Source organism: Tupaia chinensis, unplaced genomic scaffold, assembly GCF_000334495.1.
Source record: "Tupaia chinensis unplaced genomic scaffold, TupChi_1.0 Scaffold149333_1, whole genome shotgun sequence".
NCBI classification, from domain to species: Eukaryota; Metazoa; Chordata; class Mammalia; order Scandentia; family Tupaiidae; genus Tupaia; species Tupaia belangeri.
In genome coordinates this window covers 280,367-286,875 of record NW_006209177.1, presented here as the reverse complement: position 1 = coordinate 286,875, position 6,509 = coordinate 280,367, and positions in this window count along the sequence as shown.

Here is a 6,509-nt window from a genome sequence, read left to right as displayed (position 1 = left end):
AAGCTCTAACCTCTCCACTAGAAGAAAAACCAGAAGGTACTATGATGTGGGACACAGAACAGAACTGGGATCTTTAAAAGACACATTTGGTTTCCATCGCAATCTGCAGAAATTATAGTTGTATAGTTTTTCTTTTAAGAATTACTTTATTTAACTTTATTTATTTATTTATTTAATTTAACCAAAGAGGGACAGAACAAGAGCAAGAGAGAGGGAGAGAGACAGTGAGAAAGAAAACCACCAGGTCTGGGACTAGAACCGCAGTCAGCCATGTAGGAGTCCGGCGCCCTTAACCACCATGCCACCTGTTGGCCACAGTTGTATAGTTTTTAAATTATTAAATCTTTTTCTGTAAATTTGTGTGGGTGGTTTACTATTCAAGACAAGAAGGAGGGTCAGTTGCTGTTATGGACTGTATTGTGTCTCCAAACTCCACAAATCACATGTTGAAACCCCAAGCCCGAAAGTGGCTGTATTTGCATATTTAATTATGTTAATGAAGGTAATTAAAATTAAATGAAGTCATCAGAGTGGGGCTCCTATATGATATAATTACTGTCCTTATAAGAAGTGACAATACAGATTTCATGCTCTCTCTCTGTGTACACTGAGATGAGGCCATATGAAGACACAGAGAAATAACCATCTAAAAGTCAGAAAGACAGGCCTCACTGGAAACCAAATCTGACTACATCTTAATCTGTAACTTCCATGTAATCTTAATAACTGCAAAAGAAAGCAATTTCTATTGTCTATACCACAGTCTGTGGTATTTTGCTATGGCAGCCCGAGAGGACTAATACAACTAATCAGTTCTTAGTGTCTTCTAGAGAGAGGCTAATACCTAGTTAAGGCAAAGAACACACAGAAAAATGAAGCTATTATTTATGTGGTTGGTGCAAAGTGCCAATTCAAGGATTTTTATCCCTCTTTTTTTTTAAGTTTATTTCCTTTTTCCATAGGAAAGAGAGAAACACAGAGAAAGAGAGAGACAGAGAGAGACAGGTAATCCCAATAAGAACTTCAGCCATGATCTGCTCACAACTTCAGTCAGCTCTGGATCATGAGCACACACACACCTAGCATGCTCAGGGAGGTCTCCGGATGCAAACCTGGAAATCTCCTATGTAGGTCATCCTCACAGAGCATTGTATCACAGCTGCACCACCATCCATCCCCAAGAAGGACTTCTTATTGATCTCTCTGCATCCAATCCATCCTTTATGCTGATGCTCCGAAGGGGATTCCTAGATTGTGTCACACTCACAGATCATCAAAGGCTATCATCTATAGAGAAACAAATGTAAGACAAAGCCTTAAACTGCCTTAAAATGTCCTCTGTAATCCTGCTCCATCTTGAATTTTTTGGACCACCACCGAAGCTCCTTTGCATTCAGACTCTAAACTCTACTTATACCACTTGTACTTCCTGAATATACCATACTCATATGCTTTAATGTCTTCGAGTCATTACCCCACATCAAGCCCTTCCCCTTAAGTATAAGTACCTGGCACAACTCTTTTTCCCCTTCCAGAACCAGCTCAGGTATCATTTTGCTCTCTGGATATCTCATAGCTCTGATGGAACTAATTTCCCCTTCATTTTCATCCTTGTGAATACTTCCCTTTTATAGTACTTGTCACATAAAATTGAAGTTGCTTTATAGAGTGTCTAACAGGCCCCCCACCCTAAAGAATGAATGTTGCAAAGTAGGGGTATATCTTACTCATTTCAGGGAGGAGAATAGCAGCTTGATAAAAGCTATTAAATGAATATTGAACAAATGTACGTAAATGTTCAAGAAGATCAGTGTTGAAGAGAAACCCCTTAGGAGCAGCTAAATGAATTACTTGTTGGTATGTCCATGCAGGATCCATTTCTCTACCTAAACTACATGGTTATCAAGAATATTAAACTGGTAAGAAATTGGGCTAGCAGATGGTATGGAGGTAAAGGCGGCTGGATCCTACATAACCAACTGCAAGGTCTGACTCCTGGCCACAGTGGCCTGAAAAACATAGTGGGCACATGTGCATGCATGCCCACAATTCTAAGAGGATAATGGAAAAGAAGGGATTGTGGTGTGGCCATCCCCCTGTGGGATGATTTTTTTCTAGCTCTCTGCCTTTTTCTCGTGAGCACACATGCCTTACAGTAAACTAAAAATAAAAAAATAAATAAAAGAAAAGAAAGAAAGAAAAAAACTGTTAAGAAATCACATTTTTATGAAAAGTAAATTTCATGGTTCTGGTTGATGATTAGAAAGAATAAGGCAAAAGAAATAATTACAAATATGTGTGAATTTTAAAGAGGCCAATAGCTTCCTCCTTTGTAAAAATCAGTGATTTAGATGAGATGTCTTCTAAATGACTTCCAAAACCCAAATTATTTCATTGCTTGATTTGCCAGATAGGAAGGACAATACTTATGTATACAGTCCTGGGTTCATACTTCTGCAATTATTATGTGCTGAAGAAGTCAACATCTCATTATCACAAGAGAGATGGTTAAGTTGAAAGGACTTGGTTAAAAGTAGGCTTTTTTTTTTTTTTTTTTAATAAAAGCCCCAATGCAGCACTAGAATATGTAGCTGCCTGCCCGGGCTGCGGGCTGCCTCCATGAACCCAACAAGCTGTCAGATTTAATGACTGGGGTTTTGTTGGGGGGCATTTTTAACATGTTTAAATATCAGCAAACCTGAAAGGCCACAACTTTTGTAGACTTTGGGACCAATGCAAAATAAGCATCAGATTTCAAACACGGAACCAAAACACTGGTTTTAAACAAGTATAAGCTGAGTAAAAGTGTCTTTTCACACAGTAGATGAGTCTTACCCAGATAGTTGACCCAGGTTAAATAAATCTACTTTGGAACCTCAACTACACTGTCAAAATAAATTGCTAATTGCTTAACTACTTCACATTAGTGGTATAGACCCAATTCAAGTACATTTTTTTTTTTTGGAGAGATTTTCACTATAGGGCGCGTGCACTCGCCAGACAGACAGAGAGAGACATTAGAGACAGAAAGTGAGAAATCACCCCCCAGGGAGGATGGTCACGCTGCAATCCCTTCTCCTCCATTCTCCTCTCGGGATCTTGGGCACACACGCACACGCGCCCGGCGTGAGTTTTAAGCCACTGGGTCCGGGACATGAACTGTGGTCGACTACGTGGGAGTCCAGCGACATAGCCATTACGCTAACTGCTGGTTCCCGCAATTCAAGTACATTTTCATGCCAGAGATAGCACCATTGAAGTTGTCTAAACAAGTTATTAAGAGTAGAATCACAGAAATGTAGGATGGGAGGAACCTCAGAGGTCATATTCATTTTACAGATGAGAAAACTGAAATCTAAAGAAGCTTAGCCATTTCACCATGATCTAGTATTCTTTCTAGTTTGTAAATGCATTATAGTGGATAGGTGTGTATTTTTGCAATATATTCAGGACATTGAAGACTCCGGAGTTAGACCTATTCATGTTAAAATGCATATAAAGAGTTCACTCATAGAGCCAGCAGATGGCTTGGAGGGTAAGGTGCCTGGATCCCACATGGCCGACTGCGCAGTTTGAATCAGACCCAGCAGCTCGAAAACATATTAGACATGTGTGCATGTGTGTCCTAAATCCCAAGAGGAGAATGGAGAAGAAGGGATTGTGCTGTGGCCATCCCCCCTGGAGGTGCTTTCTCACTTTCCTTCTCTCTGTCACTCTGTCTCATTGTCTCACTCTGGCAAGTGCACATGCCCTATAACAAAACTAATTAAAAAAAAAAAAAAAACTACACACACAAGCACACACAAAGATGTGTCAGCAACTCTTTGCTGCCCATGGAATAAAGTATATGTTCCTTACCTTAGCACACAAGAGCATGTGTGACCTGGCCCCTGCTAACTTTGCGGCAGCACTCAGTCTTACTCCTCCCAATTTTCGACTTGACACCAAAACAAATCAAAGGTCTTTGTTTATTTCCTGGACAGATGATCTCTAACTTAGTATGATTTGTTATAGTTTTTTGATTTTGTGTTGGTGCAAAAGCACTATGCATTCAGTAGAAATCTACTTCAAGTACTGATATAACAATTCTTTCTCTTTCCAAATAGTATTCAATAAATTAATGAAATATTCAACAGTTTATTATAAAACAGGCTTTGTGTTAAAAACATCTTACTTGGCCATAGAATAATGTAAGTGTTCTGAGTATGTTTAAAGTAGGTTAGTTAGCTAAGCTATCATATTTAATAGCTTAGTTGTATTAAATGTGTGTTCCACATAAAATATTTTCAACTTAGGATGAGTTTAGTGAGACATAACCTGATTGGAGAAGCATATGGAAATGCAATGTCATCACTCACCTTGACACCATTGTATACGCTTGTACTACTGTCTGGAATGTCTGCTTTGCTCTGCTTTTATTCATTGTATACCACCCCTTAAATAACTTACTTTGATAAACCTTCCTAGAGAGTCTTTTTCAGAATCAATCCCTTGTTTATTTTAACTCTTAGCATTTTTATTTAGAGTCCTGATCACATCCTGCTGTTACCAAACCAAACTAAGTATGTCCATATAGGAATAGTTTCTTGCTGCCAGAAAAGTCAAACACTAGTCTATGATGTTGAGGAGAAAACCTTTATTACAGGTGACATCATTCAGAAGACAAGATGCAAGTTTGCTTGAAAGACTTTCTCCCCAAATGTGTTCAAAAATGGGCTTTTATAGAGAAATAATTTCTGATCAAGTCTTCAGTTAAATCTGGGAGTGCAAATGAAAGATTGGAACTTATGCAGCTCTGATTGATCAATTCGAGCAGCAGAGATTGGAACAAAAAACAGAGCCATGCTGGTGTCATTATTCAGTACAACCTACACACCAGGTACCAATCATACTGCTATTTGGATAGTTTTCCTCATTTAGTCTATTGTGTGATAAGGATAATTATTCCCATTTTACAGATACATACCTAGAAGTTTAGAAATAGTAAATAATTTGACCAGGTCACAGAAGTAGTAGGTGGAAGAGCTAGATTTTAAATTATGATCATCTGACTACCAAATCTGGTGAAAGTTGAAGAAAATGGTATCCATGACAAGTATTAGAAATAACAGTTCATTCCTGACCCAGCCTAGGTGGCACAGTCAACAGCATACTGAACTACAGTGCTAGAGTCACATGGCTCTCTGTGGATTTGGAATCCTGGTCATCCTGGAAACAAGCTGGGTCTACCCATGGGTACCCAAGATCCTGAGAATTGGAGGGCTGAGAAAAGAGGGTCATGGTGTGATGAAACCCTGCTAAGGGTGCTTTCTTGCTTTCATTTTTCTGTCTTATGTGCCTATGCTCTCTGTCATAAAAAATAAATAAAAATATAAAAGAAAAAGGAAGAGAAACAGCTATTTCTTAGATAACTATGGGCTTCTTTCTGTGGCAGTGAGCTAAACATTAATAGAAATATTAAGTTCTGGGAGAAAAATAATAAAAATGAAATAAGCAAAAATAATATAATGTGTGTGTATACTAACTGTGTGGAATACACACACACACATACACACACACACACATATATATAGTTAGATGGTAATAAATTATATGGAGAAAAATAAAGCAAGATAAAAGGATTCAGGATCAGCCACGTGGTTTATTATTTAAGGGAAACAGATCCCACATGGCCTCACTGAGGTTGAGTCCCAACCCTGGCAGCTTGAAAAACACACTGGACACATATGTGTGCCCAATGGGATGGAGAAGAAAGGATTGAGGCATGACTACACACATTGGAGTGTGCTTTCTTTTGCCTTCTTCCCCCCAGATACCCTCTGGCAAATAAAAAAGGATGCATACTCATACACACACACACACACACACACACACACACACATACACACAAACACACACACATACACCTGTAAGGAGCCACGGATTCACAGATTCTTTGGTTCCATTACAACTTGTCACAACACTGCTATATCTCATCTTAATTTAAAATTTGCTTTTTTGTTAATCATAGATTTTTTAAATTAATTTTGAATTCTCAAAATATAGCATTGAGGTGGTCGTCCCATACAGAGAGTGTCGGTGGCCTTCCTGGGGAGCAGTTGCCATGCAGAGACTTGAAGTGTATCATGACTAGAATAGTCGAAGATCCTTGCCTTCATGGAGCTTACATTCTAGCAGATTGAACTTCGAAGTTTGGGATGAAATCAACCATCCATGGGATGACTAGAAATCGCTGCAGGACCACAAGAAATATGGGGAAGCAGGAAAATACCTCTCCTCCAAGGGAAAAGGATAACTCCTCTTTATCCACACAGAGTTCAATGGAAGTCATGGAAATGTCTAATAAAGAATTCAGAACATTCATAATGGCAAGGCTTACAGAGGTGGAAGAGAAGAGAGACAAAGAACTACTGAAGAGGAAGGAGAAAGGAGTTGAAGAGTTCCAGGAGGTGAGGAAATTCATGCAAGATCTAAAAGAGGAATTTCACGCATTACAAAAGAATCAGATG